Below are 19,400 nucleotides of genomic sequence, written 5' to 3'. Positions count from 1 at the left end.
TAAAGCGGACTTTCCTTTGAAGTGATAGCCTTATTTTTATTTTTTCTTTCTGAGGCAATCTGTGCACAAGTATAAAAAACTTCTAACTCAAAGCGTCAAACATAAACAAATTACCTTTATTTTGTTTTGTTATTGATTAAAAATATGGAACATATTAAATTGAGGCAATACTGGCTTCTGCAAAAAAGAGAGAATATTTCCTGGGGGATTAGTAGTTTACATGTAACCGTAGGCTTACTTTGAGTGATATACCTACTGTGAAGGATGAGATGAATGCTAAAATATCTCCATTTACATATTCACTCTGTGAACAAAGTGACTTTAGCCTCGCTGCAGAACACCCAAATGCAATTTTCTGTTTGATTTAAAGAGAAATTCCTGTATTTGAGGAAAACTTGAGGGGAGAAAGACTAGCTTCTCTCTAAAACCTAAGGCAGTAAAGCCAAATATCTGCAGGCCGTATCAGTGGAGTTCAATATTTGATCAGGTGATTAATACCAGAAAAAGCCACTGTGTTATAGAAAGGAAAAAAAATCTGCTGATAATCTTCCTAAACAACAGAACAAGTGGCTTGCCAAGAGCAAAGAAGTCTGGGGCACAAGCAAAATAACATTCAAGATTTCATACCTGGATTCTAGGTCCTAACAGCAGATGGTCTTCCGTGACGTTCTTACTTAATGTGACCAAAATATTAAGAGCTTTCAAAGTGTTCTGTTTGGAAACATTAAAAATATTAACAATTTATTTGCATTTCATAGTGAATTTTTTCAAACATCATTAAGAAATTGATTAAAATGCAGCTTAATTTGGCTGTGAGTCAGATTATATGGAGAGAAATGATATTTCACTCTTCTTTCTCTTCCAACTGTGGAAAGAGCAGTACAGTGAGATAAGTGAAGTGACAGGAACAGGCTCTTGGCTCTAGTCCATATGTATGCGGTGAAAACAGCCTGAGCTATTGGCCTGGTAATGATTTAGAGTAGGGTGCAGCAAGGAGGCAGATTGTAGATTTTTAATCTTTCATATTACAGTCTGGGGCAGCAGTGTAACAGTTCTGTGCTTGGGGCAAAGCTACAGTTGAATAAAAAGCCAACAAAGTCCAACTGTCCTGTGTATAACAGATTGGCCAAGCTCTTAGTGCAGATTTACACCATGGGCTATTACAGTGAACTGTAATGCTATTCGTTAGTTTAAAATCACAACTTTCTTAAGTTCTTAAGCCTGCTAAAATATACATTTTCAATGTGGAAAACAAATGCAGGTTTAATCAAGGACAATTAGATGAGCTGTAAAATTGTAATAGGCTAAAATGTGGTTTTCATCTTTAGACACCTGGCTACAGAATCAGTCTTATTCTATTTCTGCTTTTGAGAATGTTGCCATTTGTCTTTTTGCAATAACCCAATTTCAAAAGGGAAGTAGAGCCAACTTCCCTTTCAGAACCATCTTATGATTAGCCAGTAGAAAAATGGCTATTTTTCCATGGCAAAAAGAAAAAGAGAGAGAGTTAAAATTTGTGTGTTATTATTTGGCAAACAAAACAGGGAAGCTCACGGCAAGAGCCATGAGGAGATTGCCTAGATCTCTTCCATCTCAGTTTCTAGACTAAAGGTCACTGCTGCTCTTGGAGTCTCCTTGAACTAGTGGAGTTTTAGGAAAACCTCACTGGAAACTTGGAAGTCTAGAATATTTCCAGTCCCTGTAAAGCAGGTACTTGCAGTCAGGTTCTTGTCATTAGCAATTCCTATGGGAAAACCAAAATGCTCAAAACAAAACAAAAACTCCAAAAAAAACAAAAACAACAACAAAAAAAAAACAATCCCAAGAAACCCTAGAGGCTGAACTTCCTCACTCATTAAGTGGTATCTACAATTTGGTTTTGTTACCACCGTCTGAGCATGGCTATTTGAGTCAGTGTAATTTTATGTCACCGCATTTTTATCTTTTCATTATTTTTTTGTAAGTGGGGGAAGGGATAGCTATTTTATATTGTGATCAGTTATATCCTTTCTGGATATAATGATATATCCTTTCTGGATATACTGACTTTTTTTTTAAAGACATTATTCCTCATTTCTTAAACTTTTTCATGTCATTTATGCTTACATTGACTTAGAACAAGTATTTCCATGCTTCAACACACCGTCCAGATAAAGTCCAAATCTCTCATTCCACATATGCATCCCAGCAGTCAAATATTCTACAAAACACTACTGTTACCACAAGATACCTTGAGTGAGCTTATATACTTCAGTTTTTCTTTCTCTTTTCTTTTTTCCACTCTCTGCAGTGACTTCCACTGAAAGCTTCTGAGAGCGTTTTCTTTAACATGATGTTGCTGTCTCTTCCTGCAGCATCTGAAATATCAAACAAATATGTTACATTTCATATTTTAGCAATATTACTTTCATTACCCAAACACCACAGTTTCCACCTGTTCCTGACAATTTATTTCCTGCATTTACTTTATTGACAATCCTGTCATTTCTTTTCTTAACTCACTTCTTGCACAGACCCAAATCCAGATGGCAATCCTGTGCATTTCTAGCATTCTCTTTTGTCATCTTTGTCATGATTTCTAAAGAAGGCCAAACTTCTATAAGAAATGAGAAAATGGGACAAATTATATCTAAGCCCTGTTAGCAGCTGCTACTATTCAAGAAGACAGCTGTAAAAGGAGCAGAATCAACTAGAAGTAGATGGAGACTGTGGACTGAAGGAGCAACCGATTTATTTCTCAATATTTACCTCTGAAGATTTTTGTCTTTTTCCCTTTTTCTCCTTCCCATGGAAACTTCTGCCCTTCTCTGCAAACTTGCAAGCCTACATTCTATTTCTGTTCTTACCCTCCACTTCTTTCATACAGTAAGTTAATTTCTCTACTGTATTTATTACCATCAGGTTTTATGCCTTGTCTCTGGGTACACAGATTTATTTCTGCCATGATAAAAACTGCCCCACTTGTTCTAAGATTATCTGTCAGTCCTGAATTGTTAGAGCAATATTTCTGCTCTCATATTTTATCACGTTCCCACACGAATTATCTGTAGTCTTCAGAACCAACCACCTATGAGATCTATCTTGTGACACCCAACATTAAATGTTACCAAAGAATAGCACACCTTTGGCATGTACTATGTGCGGGAATCTGCTGTCTTCTCCCTCTATTTCTGGAGTTGTTTCCTTACTAGCTGATATTGTTTCTTATTTTATGTAACCTGAAAGAAAAAAAAAAAAAAGAAAATCATGGAAATTTTTGTTATTAAAGCACTCCTTCACATGGCTGTAAAAATTCCTGCTTAGATCAGGGTTTTTTTACTGCTTGAGCAATAGGGACAATTAGCTAAGATCAGAGATTTCTCTCAGCAACTACTCTACTGTCTTATCACAAAGATCTGGCATTCTGTCCTACAGATAGTGAATGTCCTTAGCTCCTGGAAAAGTGACACTCCATTCTCATCCTGGCTAAGATATACAAATGCTTTTTTTTTTTTCAGTCCCCCACTCCCCCCAGCCCCCTCCTACTGACCCTTGACAGTCTTTCCCTTTATTTAGGCTGTTGACTGTTAGATCCTGTCAGTCTTTAATCATAGACAGGATTTCTATTTACTGTCTTATGAACTACAACTAAACTTGACAAAGATTTTTGTCAGAATCTGACAGGCTCTGCAACGAAAAATACTGCAAACTGCAACCAGAATAAACATCCAAGTCCTTACCTGAAGGATATAAACCAGCCCACCCACTCCTACTGTTCGACAGTTTCATCTTTGATTTCAGCATGTATGATGTCTGCCAGTAGTACTTGGGATGTCATCTTGGGTGACTTTCATTTGTAAGCTGATGATTCACTCTTTGCAGGATGATCCGTTCCCCAGCAGGTTAGCTGGCCACCTGAGATGTCCACTGACAGAGTACTCCAACACTTCCCTGGGAAAAGTCCAATAAATTCTTCTTGTGCTAGACCTTAACCAATCATCCCATATTACATTCCAGCACATTAAAACCATGAACTGCTATTAAATGAAGCTATAAATTAGAAATAATTTATCGTTTTCTGGTCAGACATATAAGATACAAAAGGGAGAAAATAACAGCAAGGCCCACGTGAAAAGGAATCCAAGTGTGATATATTTACCAGCCGAAAGAGGGCCTTGATATTGTGTACTTGCAGAATTTCATTCAAAACTGATCCTTGAAGAGATGCCTCAAAGAAGCCTGCAATAAAAATGAAAATCCTTATTTTTCTATATGGTAAAAGATCTGGAATAATTTATTTCAGAAGACCGGGACAGCTGGATGATTCTGGCACCTTCTTAAACACATAAAGATTCTGGAACTTTATTAGTATCCCTTTTTCTGTTACAGTGGTTATTTCTGTAAGTTAATTAATGAATAAATAGAAATTCCTCTTTTTGCTAGTGCTATGATTTCTGTACTGTGTATATTCCCAACCACCTTTAATGAATATACTTGGCTGTTGGCAGCTCTACGTATACACTGTTGAGCTGGATGTGTGGTTTATCATTCTTTTTTCCTGGTTATAATTTGAATGCCCATGAGTACGTGTTGAGTTCTCTCACATGCGCACGTTTTCACTCTTAGAGTCCAGGGAGAAACTGCTCTGTGACTGCAATTCATTTGCATGTGTTTTAAAATAACAGAAATAAAGTAAAATCACAGAAACTCTACGTTTCAAGTTATGATGGGATCAGAGCTTGGATTCTCAGCTGGCTGATTTAAACAAGCTCAGCAGTAAGAGGCTACTTATTCTTACTTGTATATTTACTTATTCAATAAGACTGAAAGGGCTTTTTTTGCAGATTTGAGGAGGAGCAGAAGGTCTCACTACTCTGTTCTTCAGTTACACTGAATAAGAGACCATGCCAGTGTGCCACTGCTAGCCCTACCTGGCAGAAGGCACCATCAAAGTGTGACACGAACATAGAGACAGAATACAGCTGTACAAACGTGTGCCAAAGTTTTCTTTGACACTCAGTTGCCTGTCTTTAAAAATTTGGCATCATAAATATTAATGAAGCACCTGCTTTCTGATGTAGAAAACCTATCTTGTAACTGAAACCGCATAGACAACAGCACGATTTTGCTGCAGTTGCAGCAGTTTAACTAGAAATAATATTAGCTTTCCATTCTGTAATCTTCTAGTCAAACATAATTTTGTTAATGTTGAGGTTCAAATGGCAATATCTCTCCTGGATACATGAAGATTTCCTCACCTTCATAACCTCTTGTTCTTTGCCTGCTCTGGCACAACTCTGGTGGTGCAGTTGTCCAGCGTCAGAAAAGTCTGCAGTGTTGTCCCTTTCACTGCCTCTCCTGTAAAAACAGGGAAATAAATTCATGATATTTTGGTTAATATAAGGACTGCAATTATTTGATTAAAATTACAATTATTTTGTGAGCACAGCAATGAAAATGGAATTAGCATAATGAAAAGTAGCATAGCAGATTAAAATAACAACAAAAATAAAAACTGTACATGTAAAGAGACAGAGAGTAAAAATGGTTTATAATGGAAGTCAAATAAAACGTAATTGGGTTTCAGGAAGTCTGAATGCGATAAGAAGGATTTTTGCATTGAAACATGTGTTTCCATTTAGCAGTCAGCATCCATAATTGCAAATGGCCATTTAAGTTCATATGAGCTTAGGAAAAGATTCACATTCCTAATTTAAAATTAGCTAAAATATGCTGAGAGCTTTCAGATTGCAATTTGGTCCTCAGAATTGGCTGAAAAAAATTATTTGGCAAGGGTTTCTTGATTTTTCAGAGATGTGTTTAACTACAGGAGATGCCTTTGTAAGATGTCAGCCACTGGCAAATGATGTGATAAACTCCAGAAAAGGACCTATGTTAACTAAAGAACTTTTAGAGAACTGATGAAAGTGCTAACAGTGAATGTAAACAAGTTATGTATATCTTTGCTAAAGGCTCTTTTCATTTCTGATTACTTTCTCCATTTTGTTCTTGACAGAAAAAAAACCTCCGTATTTGATATGAAGCATAATTGGTTTATAGTACAAGGCTATAAAATCCGTATATATATATATATGTAAAAGGAATTGAAAAGTTACATTTTTGCTGTCTAAAAGAAACACTGCATTCACACTTATCTGTAAAACATGCCAACAACAGCAAGGCACAGTAAGATTTCATATATGCCCTCCTGCCCTGCAGAAGATTTGTCAGGAAGAACATTGATGTCCTTCTTCCTCATGTATAAAATCACTGTAATTTTTATAATTGACTGATGTAATAACTGATGAAACAGATAAAATTGACTTCCCACAGAACACTGGATGAGAAAGAAGAATTACCACGACAGTGGAAAAAAAACATACATAGGAAAATTTTCTTGTTGGAAAAGATGAAGAATCTCGACTTCTGCTATGTATGCCAATGTGTGTGCACCACTTAGAGAACACACTTCTGGATGTCATCAGATACATGACGTGAATTTTATTTTTTCAATTTAAAAATGTACAGAATTGTTGTTGCATTAAGCAAATGCATTAATCAAGATGAAAGTTACTGCTTAAAACCTGGGATATGCTTACAGAGATGCCTAATCTGACAAACAAATTTGTGAAAACATAAAGAGTAAAGATTTTTTTCCAGATTTTATTAAAATATGAACACTGGTAAAATAGGAATTAAAAACCAAATTCACCAGAAAGATTGCAATTTGTGAAGTTCATCAACTACAATAACCAGTCAGCAGTGGAGTAGATGGATATCCCTGTCTACATAAAAAAATAATGAGGTATTGGTCTCCCTACTGCAAAAGCTTATCGTTGTTATCATAGCTACCATAGTATTATAACACTGTTACAGTGATAGAAATATCACCACAGTGTAGAGAATTCCTAAACCCAGAGCTCTTAGAAATTTGATTTTTATGGCACTTGGCAGAATAAAAGAGAAAGTATTACATAACAGATGCCAATCCTTTTCAATGTGTGCTAAAATGTGCTAATGACATAACCGAGCAAAGGAAGAAGGATGGTATTTTAGGCTTGAAACTAATTGGAAAAGAAAAATTAAAGGAAAAAAAAAAAAAAGACAGCATTGTAACGAAAGTAACTGTGATGTGTGGAACATCTGGAGTGTAGTATCTGATCAAATGCAGAATTCCAGAGATATAAATGTGTTAGCTCTGTAGTGAAAATGTGCATTACTTCTAATTTTTGTTTTTAATTTTTTTTTAAGCCCTTCTTTCATCTAAAGACAAATCAACGTTGCAAGTATGTAATCTTTAATGAGAATCACAGAATCACAGAGTGGCCCAGGTTGGAAGGGACCTCGAGGATCATGAAGCTCCAACCCCCTGCCACAGGCAGGGCCACCAACCTCCACATTTAATACTAGACTGGAGTGAGTAAAGAAAACCAGTTATTCTTAGCAGTCTGTAGGGCTGTATTGATTGGTTTGTAATGCCACAACCGCACCTAAAGTAAAATTGGTCTTATTAAAACTTGTAGGGCTCATTAGCATACAGTAATCTAGTTACCTAATACCCTGAAAGCCACTTAAACCACTCCAAAAGTTAGTTTTTAAGTTGTTAAAGTGGTTGTTTTATAATTGCCCATTGTATGGGTGTTTTTATATTTAGAATGCTTCTTTTATAGATGTTTATAATAGCACGAATACCTTTCTGCCAACAGCTACCAAGATTATAGACCACCAGAGCTGATGGCAAGGTAGATCCCTGAAAGCTTAAAAAACAAGCAAACAAACAGAACACAGTGTGAAGAAATATACAGAAAAAACAAGTCAAATAGCACTGAAGGCTTTGTTTTCAGGTTGGCTGTTTTTTTTTAAGCCTCTGGAAAAGAAACACTACTACTACAAATTTTTATAAATTCCATTCCAATGAACACAAAATGGGAGGGTTAAGCAGGAAATTGCCTGTATGTCTTCACACCAAATATAACCTCAGCACATAAAAATTGAACAACACAAATCACACTGAAGACAACCTGATGTTAGGGTATGATTCAGTATAGATAGCTAAATATAATGCACTCCTGAATTAACACATCTGTGTTTTCTCAGTTAAGATCTTTCCTTTTTTTTTTTTAGTAAAGTTGTTCTGAATAAAATATAAATTCCATAGCATATAGTTTATGCTAGAACTTCATTTTAAGTCAAAATTACTATCAGTTATTCTACTTAAGAAGAAAGTTATTATTTAAGTTCTTTCTGTATAATTATTTATTTATATGTACACATACTCAAAAGTATCATTCCAGCCCTTCAAACAAATGAAAAAGTAGTTTTTCATGACTAAGTCAACCCGTTAATTTGTTCTCAGCATTCAGCCATACAGTTCCATTCCTCCCTTGTTTCTTATGTTTTCATAACACGATTCTCAGCTTTCAGTCAGATCCCATATTTATTCATTGAGTTTTGTGGTATTTGATATGTCAGTTATTTTTTTCTCACAACAAAATGAAGAAAAAAAAAGCAATTCTTACCTTATTTCATCTTATCCCTCTTGGCAGAATTATACGCCGCATAGTTCGAAGTCTTTAAAATAATTATCATTCACATAAATTTATCATTTAACTTCTAGATACTTGAGAAGTAAACTCTTCATACCTTCATTTTGTCAGCTTCCATACCTTGACTCTTTCAGACTGCTTCAGGAAACATCACATTTAGAATGGTGAATCTGGGGATATTTTCTTCTTCTTCCCTAAGGTTCCCGGAGTCTTCAGTGAAGATTCAACCCTAATAAAAATAATTCCAGAGCTATTTACCAGTGCTTTTTGGGTGTGAGTATGGGAAAGACATGTGTTGCTCCCTGCCCCAACAAGGTTAGGTGATATTTCTGCTCAAAAAAAAAGCCTTGTAAGAACTCAATTGTAAAGCAAATCATATTGCCTTACATATCCTCCACAGGGATGGCAATTATTCTCAAATTGGATCTCTGTCTGTATTTTAAACTCCTTCAGTTTTGTTGTATAACTTCTTAAATATATCCTTGGAGATAGGGAGTGTGTTTTACACAAAAGTCATATTGTCTTCAGCTCCTGCTCAAAAACTAACTTTTCATGTGATGCTTCTCTTGCACGCTCCCAAATACTGATTTTTTTTTTATAACGCTTTCTTTTTTCCACTTCCTCAGCTGACCTCTGTATGTAGAACTGCTGTGAAAACCATCTCTCTTCGCAGCAGTCATTGCTCAGGGGAGAAACATTTGTTTTACAACCATTTTCCTAGCAAAACCAGAGAGTTTATTTCTGTAGCTGAGAATTTGCACTAGCATCTAGGCTTCATCACAGATGATTCCACATTTAACTACAAACATACACTAATCCCAGATACTTTGGTCAATTAGGTGAGAGTTCTAGAGCATTGGCTTCTAAATCCGTCACCCAGCCACAATGAATGTCTATTTGAAGCTGGCAGGATTGCCACCTTCAGCTATCAGTTCAGCTGTTCCATTCAATCTTGCCCATTTCCATGAAGGGCCTTAAAGTATCATACAAACCCATGATCCACACCAGTCTTAATTCAGCCTAAGTGCAAGCAGGTTTCTCCTATAGAGCCCTAGTGCATAGAAACGTAGTCTTTAAATCTTTTAGATTTTAGAAAAGTCATATTCTAATTTGCTCACAATATTCTAAAATCACTTATTACTAGCTCACTTAATTTTGATTAAGTCTTGAATGTAAAAATAAGTTTGCTTTCTGTTGTTTTAGTTTGACTCCAGAGCAGCAAATGCAAAAATATACAGCCTTAATATATAGCTCTTTTTACCTGGGCAGTTAAACAAAATTTGTAAAGCACATATCAGTGTAAATCTGACCAGTGTAAATATCTGACTAGACACTTTACAGGAGTAAAGCCTGCACTCATTTAGAAAATTCATTGTTAAAGCAGATCCATGTAATGAAACAACTCGTGCTGCTGTTCATCTCCTGCTACTGACACAGCGGTGAATGGTAAAATAATCTCAGTTAAACACAGGGAGAGAATACAATATTGATGTTCATCCTGAAATCAATGGAAATCTTGTCAGAAATGAAATTATTAACAACAGCAATGTGAGACTGGAAGTAATGGAAATGTGCCTTTATCTGTTCCATGTAGCGTCCTGTTCAATAATCAGTATTGTGTCCTATTCTTGTTTTAAAGTTGCTGTGGTTGGCTTATCATCTGAGCATCTTTAGATGGCAGTATAGCTATTTTCTTACCAGCCTATTGTTCAAGTTATTTAACTGAGGACTGCCTATAGGGCAGGTCATTATCATATGAACACCTTCAAAGAGAGTTTCGATCATTCTCCAGCCCATTTGAATTATATAGTGTATTTAAATCAACAGAAAGGCTGAGGAGACTTTCATTTAGACTAACCCTTGAGACAAATTTATATACTACATCCAGGCCTAGGTCACCAACACAGGAAGGATGTGGAGCTGTTCAAACAGATCCAGAGGAGGACCACAAAGATGGTCAGAGAGCTTTTCTTCTATGAGGAAAGTTTAAGGGAGTTGGGCTTGTTCAGTCTGGAGAAAAAAAGACTCCAAGGGGAACACAATTGCACACTTCCAGTATTCGAAAGGAGCTTTTAGGCAGGAGTAGGATGAAATTTTTGCATGATCTAATAGTGATAGGACAAGGGGCTTTAAACTAAAAGAAGGGAAATTTAAGCTAGATGTTGGGAAAAAATTTTTTACTCAGAGGGTGATGAAGCACTGGAACAGGTTGCCCAGAGATATCATGAAGTTCAAGGTCAGGTTGGATGGGGCACTGGGAAGAACCTGAGTTAGTGGTTGGCAACTAACCAACCAACCAGTGGGATTGGAATTCAATGATCTTTAAGGTTTCTTCTGACATAAGCTATTCTACGATCCTATGATTCCGGACACAGAACAAATTAAGATTAGAAGTATATAGCGTTAATTTAAACTACTGAAACTCTTCCCCTTATCACCAAAAGAAAATTTTGTCCTTTAATTTTAAGACATGGGAATGGTTTTTATCCAAGCCAGCATTGCATGTACATATAGCTATGTCTGCAATGAAAAGTGCACCTTCCCCTGGGCACAGACTCTGGTCTTATATTCATGAAGTGCAGACTGGCTTCAGTCTGTTTTCTGAAATCTTTAAAGAACACAATCCCAGCCTTGTCTAGACTTCTAGGTGCCTGTGGTCCCAAGAGACTGTAATTACTTCTCTTTCTTTGCATTTTCTTTGCCTCTATAGCCTCCTGAAGGGAGAAGGTGCAGAGGTGCTGGTCTTTTTTCCCTGGTCACCCAGAATTTTCCCTGGTCAATGACAGAATGTACAAGAAAAGCACAAAAATGCACCAGAAAGACTGCGGAGTCTCCTTCTCTGGGGTTATTCAAGATCCATCTGAATGCCTACCTGTGAGACCTGCTTTTGGGAAATGCTTCAGCAGGGGGTTGGTTTTGATGATCTTAAAAGGTCTTTTTCAATTGCTACAATTCTGTGATTCTGTGATGCACATCGCAGCTACATATAGCATAAAATTCAGGGTTTACTTCATTTCACATCATGGAGTGTGACACAAGTTCCTTCGATAAACACATATATGAGCCAAAAGCCTGTTGAATCCATGAAGGTCAGACGGAAAGAGAACCTGCCACAGGCTGGTCATCATCATTCTCACACAGTGGAAAAGATACCTGAATTGAACTGTCACCAGACCAACACCTGGACCTTGCCCTGGGGGAAAAAACCATTTTCTTCACTCAAAAGGGAGGCAAGGGACAAAACAGCATTTGTTAAACTACCAGAGAACTGGAATACATCTGTGAACCAAGTTTTCAGATGGTGCAGACCTTTAGGTTAACATTTCTTTCTCTATTTGACAGAGTCGGATGGTAGTTTTGAAAATGAGAAGTGACAGATGGTAATGCAATTCTTTAAAAATAAAGAGTGGTTGTCTTCAAATTGCTTTTCTAAAATCCTAAACACCTCCAGCTGGTGATCTAAATATAACCATTACAATAAAAACTATAAACAAACATAAATTAAAAGAACACCAATCCCCAGCAAAAGTTTCAAGTCTTGTTAAAAATTATTTCATACTGCTTCTATTGACATCCAGCTCTTATACTTCATTCTGCATTTATGGATATTTTATGTTCCTGATCAGTTTTAATTCAAATCCTATTACAAATATAAACATATATATATATTGAACTAATAGTATCATATCACTGAAACAATAGCAAAATAGTGTTCAGCAATTTAGGCTATTAGTTCCCTAAAAATGAATAAGTAGAGTCCAAATAATATGTTCTTAAAATAAGCAATTCTTTTCTTTTTATTTACTTGACTTTTTCCTCAATTCTGTACAAAGAAAAATCTACTGAAATATGATATAAGAGTGACAACCATGATATTCTCTCTGGACTCTGAAAACCTCAAGTGACATACCTAGTTATGGATTCATCTTTAACATAATATAAAGAAGTAAATAAGGAAAATATTCTTGGTGAGCATGCATATCTCTCTAAATTTTTACTTGTCAACTAAGTACCTATTAAATTATTCAGTTACAAGACTTACAAAAACTCTAAGGATCCAAATTGAGTTATAATACAAAAGTTGTGAGTAAAAAGTGAGCTATAAGTCAAAATGTAAATCTTATCCAGATAAACAAGCACATCTACAAGATAAAACTACAACAAACTCACTTTTTTTTTTCCACAGAAATCTGTTAATTAGCATGATTGAAATAATGTAGAAACAGCTTTTTTTGTGTGCACAACAAAACTCTTCTACTGTAGTTGTAACTCCAGCTGTAAAACACTGAGTTCTAAAAATGAAAATATTTATAAATATTTATTCCAGCCAGAAAGAGAAATGTGAAACGAAGAATAAATTCATCTCCTACCTTTTATGTAGCACACAGATGTAAAATTACATTTCCTGACTCTTTGTGGTGTTATTGACTCCTTTACTGAGTAGATGAACAATCACAGAATGTCAGGGATTGGAAGGGACCTCGAAAGATCATCCCCTACTACAGAAACATCCCTTCTATTTAAGTGAAGCATGATATCAAGTAGTGGACACACTTCACAGAATTAAAAAAGAACTTTTACAAATGATTGGTCAAAAAATACTTTAAGCACCCAATGCACCAAATACAGTTAGCTTTGCTTTACTTACTTCAATTGAATCATATAATGAAAAGTACTCTTGCACTCCTTCATACTCCATATTAATCTTTTAAGTGGACTTCACTGAAATTTCAGCTCATCTACATTCTTAAGATCATCTGAATGGATGGATACAATTAGAGTTCTGTTTTGTTTCTTTTGTAATAGATAGAGCTCTGGAAAATTTTATGAGTTTTTATAGAAGTGTCATTTAGAATAGGTAGACCACTGCATTTCTTCATACTGAACAACTGCTCACTTAGAAAGAACAGAAGGAATATCTGAAACTCTCACAATGTCTAAGATCAATGTGTGGAGTAGATACTTGGGGTGGGGGTGAGATGGAGAGCTTTGAAGAAAGGGAGATGTGCGGGCAGCCCATCTCAGATCATCTCGGAGGAGGAAAGGGAGCATAACTGTTCTGCAGGCTAGAGGTAGGTGTTGAAATTTGGAGAAAAGCTCAGATTTGATGCATTCCCCAGTCTTCACTGTTTTGCTTTATCAAGCTTACCCACCTGACTGTTCAGATGTTTCCAGCACTGTTTTGATGGTTTGGGGCAATGCTGCACAGTTAGCAAGTTAACTAACTTAGATGTACTGAAATCTGAGACTTGATATTCTAAATACCTTGTCATGGGCTCAATGACAGGTAATTCACTTGTACAGATTAGTCTGAAAACCAATGCAGTTTTGAAACATTCTGCTCAATTTTGAGTGCAAAGAATGTGGCCATTCAGGGCTTCCTTTTTATCAAGGGGAGGGGAGAGGAGAGGAGAGGAGAGGAGAGGAGAGGAGAGGAGAGGAGAGGAGAGGAGAGGAGAGGAGAGGAGAGGAGAGGAGAGGAGAGGAGAGGAGAGGAGAGGAGAGGAGAGGAGAGGAGAGGAGAGGAGAGGAGAGGAGAGGAAAGGAGAGGAAAGGAGAGGAAAGGAGAGGAAAGGAGAGGAAAGGAGAGGAAAGGAGAGGAAAGGAGGAGGAGAATAAACGGTATATATATATTTAAGGAATAAATCCTTAAGACTTCCTCTGAGTCAGAATAGAATAACAGAGGAACTGGAAAAAGTCTATTTATGCTGTAAGATGAGACAATAATTTATGAAAAATGTGGGTCTTTGTGAAACAGAATTTGCAGATTATTGGAGACAAATGCTTACTAAAATTTAACAGTCACACTTCCTTTCTTTATGTTTGTTTGTATCTTAGTACAGTTGCAATGAATTACATTTTGTTTTCTTCCCTCTTAATAGCTAGGAATATGATTATCCCCCAGAGAAAATCTTTCAAACAAACTGCATAAAAACACTTCTTCTGAGGCAATGGTGTCTTTGAACTATTGTGTAAGCATGTTAATGTGCTTCTGTATCAACAGATAAAGATAGAAGTGTGTAGTCAGAGAGGCCAGAGTTGTTTACAAAGACATTCTGGGGACTAACAAACAACCTATTCACTAATATAAATCAAGAACTGGTAAACTAAAAAATAAAATCCCCTTCACAGACATCAGAGGAATTACATTTGGTGCATTTGTGTATTATTCAATAGAATATAGGAAATGTAGTAATCAGTTTTGAAGAGAATGAGGTTTGTCCAGATGAATCTTTTAAAGATACACTTTTCCACCCCATTAGTATCTCCAGCTGCAGAGCTGTGATCATAGGATATCAGAAAAAAGAATCAAATACACCTTATAATTCCAGAAACACTTCGGAAAATAAAGCCAGTTAAATAATGTAGAAATATAGTAATCGAACACGTAAATAGATTTCAAAATAATTCCACTTCTGAACCTACTTCTTTACACAGTCAGTGAGTTTGTCCACTCAAATGTAATAATTCTAGCTTACTTATTATTAAAGTAAGTAGCGTTGTCTGCTGAACAGCAAGAATGATAAAAAAAGATTTAACCTCAGGCTGGTACTGCACCATCAACATAGCTTTAACTAACGGTATGCGCATTCATATAGTCATGCTAAATACACCTACCTAGAGAAGGTGATGGATAGCGCAAGTGAGATAGGATTCCCTGAGGTCTCTATGATCTCAAACAAGCATCCTTTCTTCATTTGTCCCCTGTTTGGATCCTCTCTGGCCTTTATCTTCCAGTTCCCTGTCCAGGCATAATTCTGGAACCTGACCTTGCTCTTGCCAAAGTATGCTTATCTGAACTTCCACCCAGCTCCAGGCTCCAGGACGGTGATGGAGATCCAGTGCTGAGTCCTTGTTTCCATAAGCCATACCTTCAGGAGTAGAGACAGACCTCTTGCCAGTGAGCATACGACTCCCCTCTTAAGCAAGATGCTCCTATTTTGTTGTACCCTTCTGTTCGACTCCCAGCAGATATTCTACCAGTCAGACTATCTCTGCCTTCCTCAATTTGCTGAGCAGGACTCTGCAGCATGTTGGCCAGGGTGCTTATTCACCGAGCTTAGAAGTTTCCTAACTGCTCAGGTTTCACGTATTTTCTCATTAACACTGGACCTATGAGAAGTAAAGGCTTTCTGCAGTCATCCTCTCTCTTGGCTTTTAAGAGTGACCCTTGCAAACTGTTAGAGGAGCTAAGAGACTCTGAGTGTATAAATATTTATGCTGTAGTCTGACAAATACTAAAAATAACTTGAACCTAAAGATTCTCCAGTCTTATCTGATTTATAGAATTAAAACCATCCCTTACCCTTGGCTAATAAAAATCTCCAGCAATTGTATCTTTATTCTGACAGTGAGCCACTGTAAACTTTATAATTTAACCATTTGAGGGAGAAAAGGAGCATTAGTAGCACCAGGTAAGATTATTTTATGTGCTCAAAAACATTTAATTAATCTGCACAGCAGCAACCACGTAGTCTTTTTCAGGAAATACAACTTCAGCTTAACTAGAGGTTAATTCAACGTAGGGATTTATAATCCGAGATACCCATCTTGCATTCTTTGCTTACATAATTGGGCATCTTGTCTTAGTGGCATTTACAGGAGCAGCATGACAGTGTCAAACTCAAAGCCATTGGCTCCTTGGGTGATGTCCGATAAAGCTCAAAACATGTCTACTACATCAGCTTGCAGATGTTGAAGATCTGATCTACAAAGGGCAACAGAAGGCTATTCAGGACTACTTTGGCAGTGGTGAGTCAATGAGGAGCACAAGTCTTTAAATATGTTAAATTCTAACAGCAACTTTTTCTGAGCAGGAAAATTGACTTAGTAGTTTAGGCGTAGCAAAGAAAGTCATTTTTACGGGTTATTTAAATGAGTATGGCCTTCTGAGGGATTTGATGGGGAGAAAAATATCCCCACATCATCGACTATTTGCACTTATTTAACTCTGTGCAAAGCTCCTTTAGATCAGTTGATGGTTGAGAAAGCTGCAGGTACTGCTTCAGTACAAGTAGATGCATATGTTAGTTTTCTTTATGCAGGGTAGATGACAACTGTGGAAGATATGAATTTTTTATCTTTTTTTTTTTTTTCTGGAACCTACTTTTACTTCTCTACTGTAAACAAGCTGCAAAGAATCTCTGATAAATGCTTATCTTTCTTCATTACAAACACTGATTCACCTTTCTGTAGATGTCAGATGACAATAACAAGGCTTTTACAATAAGCCTGTGAGAAAGAAAACAATTTAAACACACCCTTGTCAAGGCTAAGATAAGCTTTTAAGGAAAGAAAAAAAGAAAAAGGGTTGAATTTCAGCATGTATACCTGTAACATCAAAGTCATTCCTGACCTTTCTGACAATAGAAAATCAGAATGGTACTGCAATTTTCAGTCTGAAAACAGCCTCTACAAATGAACTCCAATTCATTTTACTGATACCAGTCCCAAGCCATGTAGTCTGAATTCTAATGCAGCTCAGGCACAGGAAACAGGGTCTGTAACAATGATGTCATTTTATTGTCAGGCTATGCTTGTTTTGATAAACCTAAGTTTATAATTTGTCTGTAATCTGACTGAGCTCAATACAGGATCATTCTATTTTTCAGCTGTGACCTTGGGTCCTCCAGGTCTCTCCGTGACCCACTGCTGTTTTTCAGGATGAAGTTCTGTTGAAAAATGAAAGCCATCCCAAAAAACATTTCCTTTTCTAACTTCATTCTTCTGGCCTGAGCTCCAGACGATTTCATTTTGTCACATCCACTCAAGATCTTTATTTTGCCCTGAGTTTGATCTCCATACTGATCAGCTTTTCGCATAAATGGAAGACAGTGCTTAAGATTTTACGCTTTAAAAAGTATAGAGGTGCTAGACTGGCATCTAGATAAAGTTACAAACCTGAAGGAAACTTTCAAGCTGCATGAGCTGAATGAAGACTCAGTAGAAGGAGGTACTAGAATAACCATATAAGGATGTTCCCTTTGCTTGCTGTTGTGTTGCTTTTTTTTCCCCTTAACTTCAAGCTTTTCCTTACCCTTGTTTTCTTTTCCCTACACAGAAATAAAAAGCCTGTTTTAAGTTGTGATAGCAATTGGGAACTACTTCTATATTGTGTCTTGTTAGTAGAATGAAAAACACAAAAATGATTGCATTTTCAAATGGCCATACACAAACTTCAAAACATTCATAATTACCTCTTACAAAACACTTCAGAAGCATAGAACAAAGTAAAATAACTCGTGTATCTGAGTGGGACAGTCAGAAAATGACTTACCTAAAACACATTTTTCTCTGCCAGAGGAAAAAAACGTTGCAAAATACAACAAACAGAAAAGCCAACTAGTGAAATAGGACAAAAGCAAAACACATAACTCCAGAAAATGTTTTCTCGGTGAGACTGAACTGAAGCATATTAACCTACAGGCTACTTTTCTGAGAAGCTCCTTATGTCTTCCCATTTGGCAGAAAATCAATTACTTTCCCAGGGTGTGCTGCAGTCCCACTGATTTCCTACCTGTTTTCCCGGCCTGCTAACACAAAGTGTGGTTCACTGGCTTGGCACACATTGCTCTATTTCAAAAACTTCAGGAAACCAGCACCTGCGTTGTTCTTCGCTCCACTGCTTCACTTAATTTTCTTCACATTTAAATCTAAGAGAGAAGAAGTAGAAAAGCCATTGAAACATTATTCTTACAGTAGGACACTGCAGATGTCTTTCCATTTAAAATCAATAATAAAACCTACATTGGTATTTGTGCAAAGTAAATGACATCTTTAACTCCTATCCTGAGATCATAGACAACAAAATCGAAGTAAGAGACACTATGACAGTCTTCCTCTTTAAGCCAATTAATATCCACCTCTATTTTTCCTTTGTAATTATATGTCTTTCCTTCCTTCTTTACTACTTAATCTTCAGAAGAAAATAAATGTTACATTTTTTAGATGAAAACATTAAAATTTTACAAGGGAAAAAAGTTTTCAGCAGTAACTTCAAAAATATTTCTTGTTCTCTATATTTATCATTAGCAGAAATGTTATCATGTTTGAATAAATCTCTTTGTATTTATTTATTTATTTTTAATAACACTTCTTAACACCAACATATACATCATTCATCTGTTCTTTGTAAGGACAGTATTACCAGGTATTCCTTTTCTGGTAGAAGATCAAACATAATACACGAGGGCTTAGAGATATTAAAGTTTAGAAATTATAGACTTGATATACACCTTTGCCTGAAGTGTTTATAGTACTTCAGTATATAGCTATAATTTTTGAAAAGAAGCCATAATAACCTTCTGGAGCTCACACAGGACTCACCACTGTCAATCAAGCATAGCCTTGTGTTACCACACATAAAAATAAAAGAACTGATGTATTTCCAGTGATATTCACATTGAATATTTTTTTCTGTATCCTCAGTGGTGTGGTTTTTTTGCTTTTTTTTTTTTTTTTTTTTTCTAGATGTGAAGTGGAAAGCTAATAGTCTATCTGTGCTGGAAAGAAAGAGGAAATGGCAAATTTGGCAAAGAAAGATGAACTAGTTTCCTTCTGCAGTCAGAAAGCAACCTGTTTTGTATTGCAAACAGTCAAGAGGCATTATTAGCAAAGCCGTGACCAAACAGTGATTCCTAGCAGCCTCTCCACGGTCTGCTTCGTGCCAAGACAAGCATCATCTAATGTGGTCAGCAGGGTCTCTTGGACTGAGATTTCTGCAAGGCACATAAAGGAATGATGCTTCCTGCCAAATATTCATGACAATGTGAGCATTTCAACTTAAGAATATAGCTGCTGGTTTATTTCTCCTTGAAGAAACCAATTAACAAAGTAGAAGCTACACTGACTACAAAAAAGTATAGGTGCCTTCTG

At 36.4% G+C, this 19,400-nt stretch overlaps 1 long non-coding RNA gene across 1 annotated transcript; it reads right to left on the bottom strand.

The window, feature by feature from the left end:
- Positions 1–635: 635 nt before the first annotated feature.
- On the bottom strand, positions 636–15,351 carry LOC125692453 (uncharacterized). Its single transcript, XR_007376674.1, has 6 exons — positions 15,144–15,351; positions 8,646–8,754; positions 5,238–5,337; positions 3,123–3,218; positions 2,231–2,357; positions 636–711 (listed from the first exon to the last, which is right to left on the bottom strand). It is a non-coding gene; the product is annotated as an uncharacterized LOC125692453 (long non-coding RNA).
- Between the last annotated feature and the right edge of the window lie 4,049 nt (positions 15,352–19,400).

Source organism: Lagopus muta, chromosome 4 (genome assembly GCF_023343835.1).
Source record: "Lagopus muta isolate bLagMut1 chromosome 4, bLagMut1 primary, whole genome shotgun sequence".
NCBI lineage: Eukaryota > Metazoa > Chordata > Aves > Galliformes > Phasianidae > Lagopus > Lagopus muta.
Note: the sequence above shows the minus strand (reverse complement) of the source record. Positions and strands in the feature narration are given on the sequence as shown.